The sequence below is a fragment of the Chiloscyllium plagiosum genome, chromosome 2, assembly GCF_004010195.1.
Source record: "Chiloscyllium plagiosum isolate BGI_BamShark_2017 chromosome 2, ASM401019v2, whole genome shotgun sequence".
NCBI classification, from domain to species: domain Eukaryota; kingdom Metazoa; phylum Chordata; class Chondrichthyes; order Orectolobiformes; family Hemiscylliidae; genus Chiloscyllium; species Chiloscyllium plagiosum.
Genome location: NC_057711.1, coordinates 55,506,155 through 55,516,382, shown reverse-complemented (window position 1 = coordinate 55,516,382; position 10,228 = coordinate 55,506,155).

The window sequence follows — 10,228 nt, the reverse complement described above, 5'->3', positions numbered from 1 at the left end:
GTACAGCCGCAACATGACCTCCCAACTCCTGTACTCAATACTCTGACCAATAAAGGAAAGCATTATCGGCCCGAGAAACAGAGTGATGTCAAATTATTATTTTGTTCTGTACTAGTAATGTTCATAAACATCATCCTCAAATTTTAAATATTGAGTACCACTTCACTGTAAATTATTATTGTATTTTAAACTGATATAATAGGAATTGGAAAATACTGTTAAGATATCTCTTGTAACATGTTGCATAACATATTACTGTCAAGCTCCTAATGAAAGGCATCTGAAAGATTTAATGTATTTATTTGAACTGGAAACTGTTTCTCCCAGGGCTATTTTTTCCCATTTGACTACACATGCAACCACTGATGGGAAAAATACAAAGTTGAATCAATCTTTTATCCTTTCATTGTTGCAACTCAGTACAATTTGTGATTTCTATCAGTTTTTGCCTTTGAAATTATTTTATTGCCTCTCAAGAGTTCAGAAAGGAAGCACACTCAATACCAATATAAAGATTGAAAAGTATTTGTCATCATATTGAGAATGTTTTCAATTGATTCATTTTATAACAGTTAAGTACTGTTCTGTTAGCTACAGAAGCAAATGTAGGTTGCGGTGAACAATGTGTTCGTCAGAGTGTGACTCTTGAAACTAAGGTTTTTTGGAGTTTACATCATGCATTTTCGATATGGCATTAAAAACAGGTTTTTATCCCAAATGTCAACATAGATCTGGACCTTTTGCTGTCAGTTGTGTCAGAGCACAAATACATGTGTAGTCATCTGAAATGTTTATAGATCATACTGTTGTATATTTAGTAAGCATGATGGACTGTCATTTAAAAATCCAATCATGTGCTAACCATTGGCCATTTTGGGCAGGACGCAGCTTAGTCTAATCTTTCTGCCTGCAGAATGAACACCTCCTTTAATATAGCTCCCGCTATTTGTTTCAACTTCAGCTTTCTGGTCCACCTTGAGATCTTACTCAAAAAGAAACCTGGCAATGAGGTTAAAAAGTGCTGTAAGATCCAACAGATTATTCCACTGATTCGTCAAATGAGAAGCCAGAATCATGGTCCTAACTGCGGATCTTGGAGGCATGTCGATCAAAAGAAGAAAATAAATCAAAGGACACCATCGCTGCACTGAAGCAGTTCCAGTCAGTAAACCAAAAGAAGGATTCATGCAGAGAAGAAGTAAACAGTGCAGAAGAAGCTCACTGCATGCTCCACCCTGAAGGAACACAGTAAGTACCAAATACCCTGCATGGAGGGAAATGTTTTGACCTAGGGCTGTAGACTCAGGGAAAAAAAAAAGACAGTTTCAGGAAAAGCTTGTTTTAAGCTGGAAGAAGCAAGGTTGTGCTAAAATTTCTGTGGTATGTCATGCTATACAGGACCGACCCATTTAAAATAAAGGTAAGAAATTTTACCATCATAAGGACTGTATGATTGAAATATAGAGAGCTGGAACTCCTACACAGAGAGATTCAGTTTTTCTGTTCGTGCTCACAAAATTGAAGCAGATATAACAGTCCATGCATGCTGCCTATTATTGCGCGGAGGGGGTGGGGTGGGGCTGGGAACTTTCTGAGGAGTCTGGTACAGCCACAGAAGCTGGGTTCTAAACCCTATGATGAAATAGCAGAAATCCTACAGAAACATTTCTCACCAAAACCATTAATGATTGATGAAGGATTCAGATACAACAAATGCAACCAGCTTGATTGTCAACCTATATCCCAGTTAAGGATGTTAGGAGTTTTCTGTGAATTCAGTGATAAGTTAAGTTATAAAAAACACTCTGAAGTGAGGTTTAAGATGTGAAGCAATCTAGAAGAGATTACTGAAGGAAAGGAACCTTGACCTAAAGGAAAACACTGGGAATACCACTTTCAATGGAATTAGAAGCCAAGGAAGCTCAATAGCTAAACTCGAGTAATGTGAGTTCACAAAACAGTAATAGCGAACATTCACAAAATGGCAGCTGAGAGACATGCACCAATGCAAACTCTAAACTTCCATCACTTTGGAAAACAAGTCATATGGCAGGAAATTGCCAGAATAAAGAAGCTGTAGACGGAAACTGAAGAAAAATGTCATATTGACATGTGTTTGAGGAAGAAACATAAACACATAGAGCAAAAGTACAGAAATAGAGAGTGTAAGCAAAAGTAGCTACATGGTACAAAAGGGGTATAAGCAAAGTCCAGACTCTCAGTCTGAAGAGGAGCTGTTATTAAACACACTGACCATTGCTGGTAACACCAACCAATACTGGGTTGCCCCCTTACTGAATGAGAAACTATAAGAATGGAAGTGGACAGTGGAGTGGCAGGTTTATTGAGGCCTGAAAATGGGTATCAGAAGCAGTTAAATCACTATATACTGCAACCCTGAAAGGTTGTGCTAAGTACGTACACAGACAAAGTGGTATCTTTGGGGGGTTGTATTAATGTGAATGGTCAGTTATATGGTCAGTCTGAAGATATGTCCTGATGTACTGTCAAAGGAACAATTCCAGCTTTACTGGGAAGAAAATGTTTGGAGAAAATCAAATTTAAATGGTGGGGGGGAGGGAGCGTAAACCACTTGTCAGATTCTGAGACAGATCTCTCATAAATTCTGAAGAAACACGGCACTGTTTTCAAAGGGGATCTGGGAAACATGAAAACTATCTCATGTAATTTTTTTTAATAATTCAGAGAATGAGGGTGTTGCTGACTGGGCCAGCATTTATTGTCCATCACTAATTACCCAGAGGGTAGTTAAAAGCATTGCTGTGGGGCTTGATCCACATATAGGTCAGACCAGGTAAAGATGGCAGTTTTCTTCACTAAAGGACATTAGTGAAGCAGATGGCTTTTTCCCTAATAATTGAAAATGGAATCATGGTCATCATTAGACTTTTAATTCCATATTTTTATTGGGTTCAAATTCCACTATCTGCTGTAGTGGGCTTTGAATCCGAGTCCCCAGGACTTTACCTGGGTCTCTGGATTAACAGTCCAGCATTAACATTGTCAAGCTGTCACCTCCCTCCAGTTGAAAATTGTAAATTGTAAATCAAAGATGAGAATCAAGTAAAGTGTTGTAAGTATAGATCAGTGCCTTATGCAATTAGACCAAAGGTCAGGATAGAATCAGAGAGGCTGGTCAAGACAGGAGCCATAATTGAGAGTGATTGCCTGGTGTTGTAGTGATGAAGAAAAATGCATCAGTATTCACCTGCAATGATTTTAAGATCACTGCTAATCCAGTAATGTGTGCTGAGCAGTACCTTTTGCCCTTAATCAATGACCTATTTGTTACACTAGCTGCAGGTCAGATTTTCTGTAATGTTGATTTTATCCAAGCCTATTTCCAGACGAATGTATACCCTGAGTTACAGGAATACTTGATGTTTGTTACACGCACAGGACAATTCAACTACAAGAGACACAAGAGACTTCCAATTGGAATCGCATCAGTACTTCTGATTTTTTCAATATGCCATGGATCAGGTTTTAAGTGATTTGGAAGGAGTCCAATGTTACCAAGATGATATTTTAGTCATGGGGAGAAATGAAAAAGAGTAACTCCCAATTTATATGCTACTGTACATAGACTTGAAGATTAAAGTCTAAGAGTGAGGAAAGACAAATGTGAATTTTTAAAGCCTCCTAATGAATATTTAGGCTTTATTATTGATACTAATGGATTATACAAGTCCCTCTTAAAAGTAAAAGCCACAGCTAAAGCACCAGCACCTAAAAACATAAGCCAACTATGATAATTTATGGACTTGCTAAAATTACTGTGACTGATTTGTCACAAGTCTTGCAATAGTTCTCAAGCTGTTGCACAATTTATTACCCCAAAATAAGAATTAGAAATGGCAAGTTCAATGTGAAAGAGCTTGTACACAAGCCAAAGAGGCTTTATTAAAGTCGGAAGTCCTGACCCATTTTGACTAGAAGTTACCATTGCAACTAGCATCATGTATGGAGTAGGATCAGTAGTTTCTCACATATTACCCAATGGTGAAGAGAAGCTAGTAGCTTTTGCATCAAGATCATTAAACAATGCAGAAATGAGTTAGATACAGATAGACAAAGAAACTCTATGAATTATTTTTAGCATTAGACAATTCCATCAATACCTGTATGGCCAGGAACTTACTCTATTAATAAAGCACAGACTATTGATCACAATGTTGAGACCAAATAGATACCTTCTCTATTAGCAAGCCTTATATGCGGAGGTGGGAGGAAGATCTTTGCAAGATTTGGTTATCTGGAGCAATTTGTTAGTGATCATTGTGTACAGTTTATATCACAAGAGTTTATAGACTTTCTAAAGCAGAATGGAATTCAACATATCTAATCAGTTTCTTATGGCCCAGCTACAAATAGTTTCACAGAAAGATTTGCTCAGACAATAATACATTTCTTCAAGGTAACCTGAGAAGAAGGATTACTATCCAAAAGATTGAGCCAATTTTTGTTAACCTATGGGAACACAACTCACTTAACAACTGCTCATGGTAAAGCATCTGTTGTGCATAACATTTGATTTGGTGAAATTACTCATGACAAAAGACATTGTTGACAGTAAATAACAGTATTAGATTTTCCAATGAGAGAACAAAGCCAACCATCCTCTTTTCCAAAAAGTCTTGATGAGGAAATACACCATTGGCGAATAATACATCCAAGCAGTCATTGTAGCACAGACTGAACTGATCGCCTACACTTTGTCTCATCCAACCAAACGACATTACAATATGGAGAAGACATGCAGATCAACTCTTCACAAACAGAATGAATGCACCAGAGGCAACATTATTTGGAAATTCATAAATAATTGTGCCAAATACTGACCTCGATATACTTGAGGACAGAACAGTAACAGGAACACCTGAGGGAAATATGACCTTAATGGAGTATACCACATCATTGTGCAAAGCTCTGAACATTCGGTATCTCAGGAAAAGATAACAACTGATGATGCTCCTCGCACACCTAAAACACCAGAGATTAAAGGCAATGAAAAAAATTAAACAGATGGCTAAGATGTGCCAACAGCCACACAGGAATCGTTATACTTCGGAATGTCTGACCTATTAACTGTTGTGCACATGACTTGAATATCATGAATGTTTTCATTGTAGGAACCTTTGATGTAAAGGGGAGAGATGTTGTGCAATTGTGCAAACATGGTGGACTGTGACTTTAAGAGTCCAATTATGTGGCATTATGATGACATCATCTGTCATTTTGGATATAAAACCTTGGTGCCTGCAGAGTGAAGACTTCCTTAATAAAGCTCCTGCTGTTTAACAATTCGGCTTCGTGGTCATTTTTGAAAAGTAAAATATGCTCAGATAGAGTTTTACCATTTAGAATATCAAGGTCTTTGCTGTTCTTTTCAGGGACAAAAAAAACCATAGCTCTCAAATATTTGCTATTGATTTAGCCTGCAATTTCAAGCTTTTTCCTCTGCGTGACTCAACAGTAGTTTACCTTCTCAAACGAATAATTGCCAGTTAATATAGTAGGATAACTAGAAGCAGATTTTTGTGTGTTTAAAAGTTTCCTTATTTTTAGTAACTATTAACTTTAATATTAATCTGTCTCCCCCATGACCCTCTCAGCTTGAAGAGATCGTGCATTAGGTCTTTGGTACTGTGTCTGTGTGCAGATCCTATTGTTTTAATGGCAGAAAACCTGTCTGCCAGGAAGACCTCCTATGTCTTTTATTATCAAAACATGTTTTTGCTTTCCAGGCTCAACACTTTGTTTATCACCTGATGACCTAAATAAAATCACCCTGGTGAAAAAAAGTAACTGGATTCTGTACTGATCACATTCCAATTCAGTTTGAGATGATTGACATTGCATTCTGATTGCCTGGTTTAGATACACAATTTTCAATCTGCCACATCCATCAATCCCTTTTACTAACATTTTTTATCCAAAAAACTCATAGAGTAAAAGCATATTCTCCTTGATTTCTTTTGTGAATCACTTTAAACCTATATTCGGTGGTTTCTTACTCTTCTGCCACTGAAAACAGTTTTCAATGTTTGCTCCATTAAAACTATTCATGATTTTGAACGCTATTAAAAATGTTTTGGTAACTTTACATAACTGAATCCTGCATCTCAAAGACGTATCTCAGAAGTTTCTTATTCTGTGAGATACTTACTAATATTTGTAGCCCATATTAAGCACAATATTCCTGTTGGGTCTAACCAGTGATATGCAAAAGTTTAACACAACTTCTTTGTTGGATTTTCATCACCATAGAGAACCGCTCCACTGTGGTGAAAATGGCAGATAAGTCTGGAAATTGCAATCTAGTTCTTGGCTTGCCGCCAAATCTGTCAAAAGCCATGGTCCAGAGAAAATTGTCAAGAGGACTTGTTAAAAGTGTCATGGAGACCTGTCAAGCTGTCAAAAGATTTAGAGGTCCTGCCTTTAAGATACTTGAATAAAATATCTGTTGTTAAAAGAAAAAATTGCTTGCTATTCCACTCTGTCTATTGATGTAAACCTGGGGCTTCCATTACTGGATTGCTGCTGCATGACTGAATTCAGAATCCTCCATTATTACAGTAGAATAGAAGTTCATTGCCATGTGCACTTCTACATGAAAAATGCAGTTAATACTTTTATCAGTCATCCCACCACGGCACGTACGTGAATGAAAGAAGTCATACATGATAATAAAGAAAAGTAAAATTAAGACAGAGTCTTTCACAGTTTGATTAATGTCACCTGGGCTCAGGGAAAACCGGTTAAGGGATGATGGAATACCCTGAAGATTGAGCCAGGACAAGACCACCATGCTGGGCCAAAGCTGCCACTGCTGGATGAGACCACCTGCAAGGCTGCTGGAATATCTGGAAGCCAAAGACAAAGAGGACGTCCACATTGGGACAAGACCACCAAGCCAGGACAAGACTACCACAGCCAGACGAGAACGCCATGCTGGAATAAGACCACCACACGGGAGACCACCATGGTATGCCAGACAACCACTTCTCATCCTTCCAGCGCCCGGGCCTAGTCTTCAAATCAGACCAGGACCTGCTCCTCGTTTGGCAGGAGATTCCGGGTTGTGGTAGAGCCGTATCTCACCTGTTCTGGAGTTGCTGCTGCTGCCACCAGAGGCCTCCTCCTTCACCTGCCACTCTCCAGACTTAAATGAAAAAGAAAAAAAAAGAAAAAGCACTAAAGAGCAAAGAAGAAGAAAAGAGAAAGGAAGCTGACAGGAGCGGTCGGGCCCCTACTCAGCTTATCAACTGCGTTATCATCTTGGAAAGAAAAATTGCAATCTCACATTTTGGTTAGTGGTTACAAGTGGTTATAGATTCTTTGAAGTGGGACTATAAATTTCCAGTGCTTGTTTTTAGAAACAATTACACTTTGGAATTTTTGTTTTGCAGTGACCCATTATGTAATGAAACAATGTAAACGTAGTAAATGGATTTTCATGGATAAGAGGTTTTTTAAAATCAATATACTGTACTGAAATCTGCAGTAGACACTTAAATCTCCAGTTATCTCTGCATGGGTCCTGAGATCAACTTGTGGTGCATGCTGGGTACGTTGGCTCAGTAGATGTAAGGGATAAAGGTGGTGGGTGAGGGACATTGGTTACCACTAAGTTAGTGGCATGAAAAGCATTAATTAATAGGGTTAGGTATAGGCCACAAAGTGGCATCGATGGGGCATAGAAGGTTTGTGTGGGGTTTGAAAATTCCTGAATCCTCAAGATAGGCCTCCTGCCCAGCTCACTTTCATATCTGACATCTTCTTCACTACATCCAGATAGCATTCCTGATGAAGAGCTTTTGCCTGAAACGTCAATTCTCCAGCTCCTCGGATGATGCCTGACCTGCTGTGCTCTTCCAGCACCACACTCTCAAGCCTTTTTTAAAAGTCAGATTCACAGAAGCTGGAATTCCCCTTACTCTGCACATCCAATGTACAGGCAAAAATTCAGGTCCATGTTTCTTCCATCAAAACAATATTTTTTGTCTTTGGCTAACAGCTTCTTCAATTTGTAACCTTAAAGGATTTATGAGTAAATCACCTCATTTCTCTCTGTTGCTGTAACCACGTTAAAGTTCCTCCATTTAGTTGATGTTGCTTCTCCTCATCCTTGCTATCCCACTTTCCTTTTTTATCTTTTCCAACGAAGGCATTTCTAAACCCTTCTGATAAAGTCTGGTCTGCTTCCTTCATTCCTATCATCACTCTACTTCCCCTCCATTGTCATACTTTGTTCTTCCTTTATTTTGAGTTTTCCTCATCCCACTGAAATTTTTAGGAACTCTTTCATGGGATTTGGGCATTGCTGGCTGCCCAGTACTTATTGCTCATCCCCAGTTAACTTGAGAAAGTGGTGGTGAGCTGCCTTCTTGAACTGCTGCAGTCTATTTGGTTTCCAGTTTAGAATAGCTGTGCTTCACTCACCAAATGAAGTGGCATCCAAATGTCCACTGACACTGAAGACCTTCTCTTTGCCCGGTCATTATCCCCATTGTTTCTCTGTCCCTTTCTGGTATCTTCCCTCATCACCATTTCATTCCCCACCCCCCCACCCATGGGGATAAACAAGAGTTAGAATGGTTCCACTGAAACCAGCTTACAGCAAGAACATGGCAGCTGATCCTGAACAGATTTTCATTGTACTATAGAAATTTGATGCCTCGGTTTTAACTGAGGAGGTAATTCGGAGAAGGAGCTCAAGGAAGCTGCAACAGTAAGTAATGATGTTGTTCACATTACATTCCACGTAGTTGGAGAACAGCTCTCAAGTAAAAAAAAAAGAATCTCAGTTGGACAAGTGCATCAAAAGCTGGTTATGAAACAAAGCATTGGATTTATAGAAAGACAGATGTGATTTCCATTCTGGAGAAAGTACAGATAGCAGGTATTACTGAGCCAAAATTACTTTGTAAAAGTGACACCTCAGTGAGATGTCTGTTTTGAGTAGAAGTACAGAATACTTTTGGCTGGGGATTCATCTGGATTTGTTTAAGAGTCTGATTGAGGAGATAGTCTGGTGATGAAATAGATGTGGAGATCTTCAGTAAACCTTTGCCAAATAGCGTGACCAAAAGAATTGCACCTGGAGCACACCACCTTACACTTGACTTTAAATAAGATTAAAGTTGGAGTTTAGGTAACCTCCTTGATATGTTTGCGGCAATTTTGGTCTGGTCCAGAAGAGGAGGATAACTTTAGATGACAAGGTGACACGGTGGCTCAGTGGTTAGCACTGTTGCCTCACAGCACCAGGGACCTGGGTTCGATTCCAACCTCTGTATGGAGTGTGCACATTCTCCCCGTGTCTGTGTGGGTTTCCTCCCACATTCCCAAGATGTGCAGATTAGGTGAATTGGCTATGCTGAATTGTCCATCGTGTTAGGCGCATTAGTCAGAGGGAAATGGGTCTGGGTGGGTTACACTTCAGAGGGTCAGTGTGAAGGGCCTATTTCCACGCAGTAGGGAATCTAATCTAATCTAATATATGGGCTGGCCCGGTGCGCATATCAGTGGCAAGTAGAGTTCAATCTTGATATGTGGGAGATGGTGAACTGGAGAAAGTGAGCGCTGGAGATGAGAGTTGAAAATGACAGGAAGAAATGGAGGGCTTGGAGTCCTTCGTCATGGTGGATGGATGTCCATGGTGAAGATGAGGCATTGGAGGCTGGGGAAACGAAAATCTTGGAGGAGGTGAAGGGCGTGGATGGTGTCCTGTACGTAGGTAGGGAGCTCCTGAACTATGGGGGACATTTCAGAGAACATCTCTGGGGCACCTGCACCAACCATCCTCACTGCTCCATGGCAGAACACTTCAACTCCCCCTTCCACTCCATCAAGGACATGCAGGTCCTGGGCCTCCTCTATTGCCGAACCCTTACCACCCGATGCCTGGAGGAAAAACACCTCATATTCCTCCTTGTGACTCTGCAACCACATGTGGAATTCGACAGTTTCGTCATTTCCCCTCCCCCCACATTATCCCAGTCCTAAGCCTCCAACTCGGCACCGCTCTCTTGACCTGTCCATCACCTTTCTCATCTATCTGCTCCAACCTCCTCTGTGACCTATTGCCTCCTCCCTCACCTTCATCCACCTAACGTTTTGTCAGCTATCTTCACCCCACCCTCCCCCATCCCACACCCCACACTCCCTCCCATTTATCTCTCAACCCCCCAGCCCGCCGGCC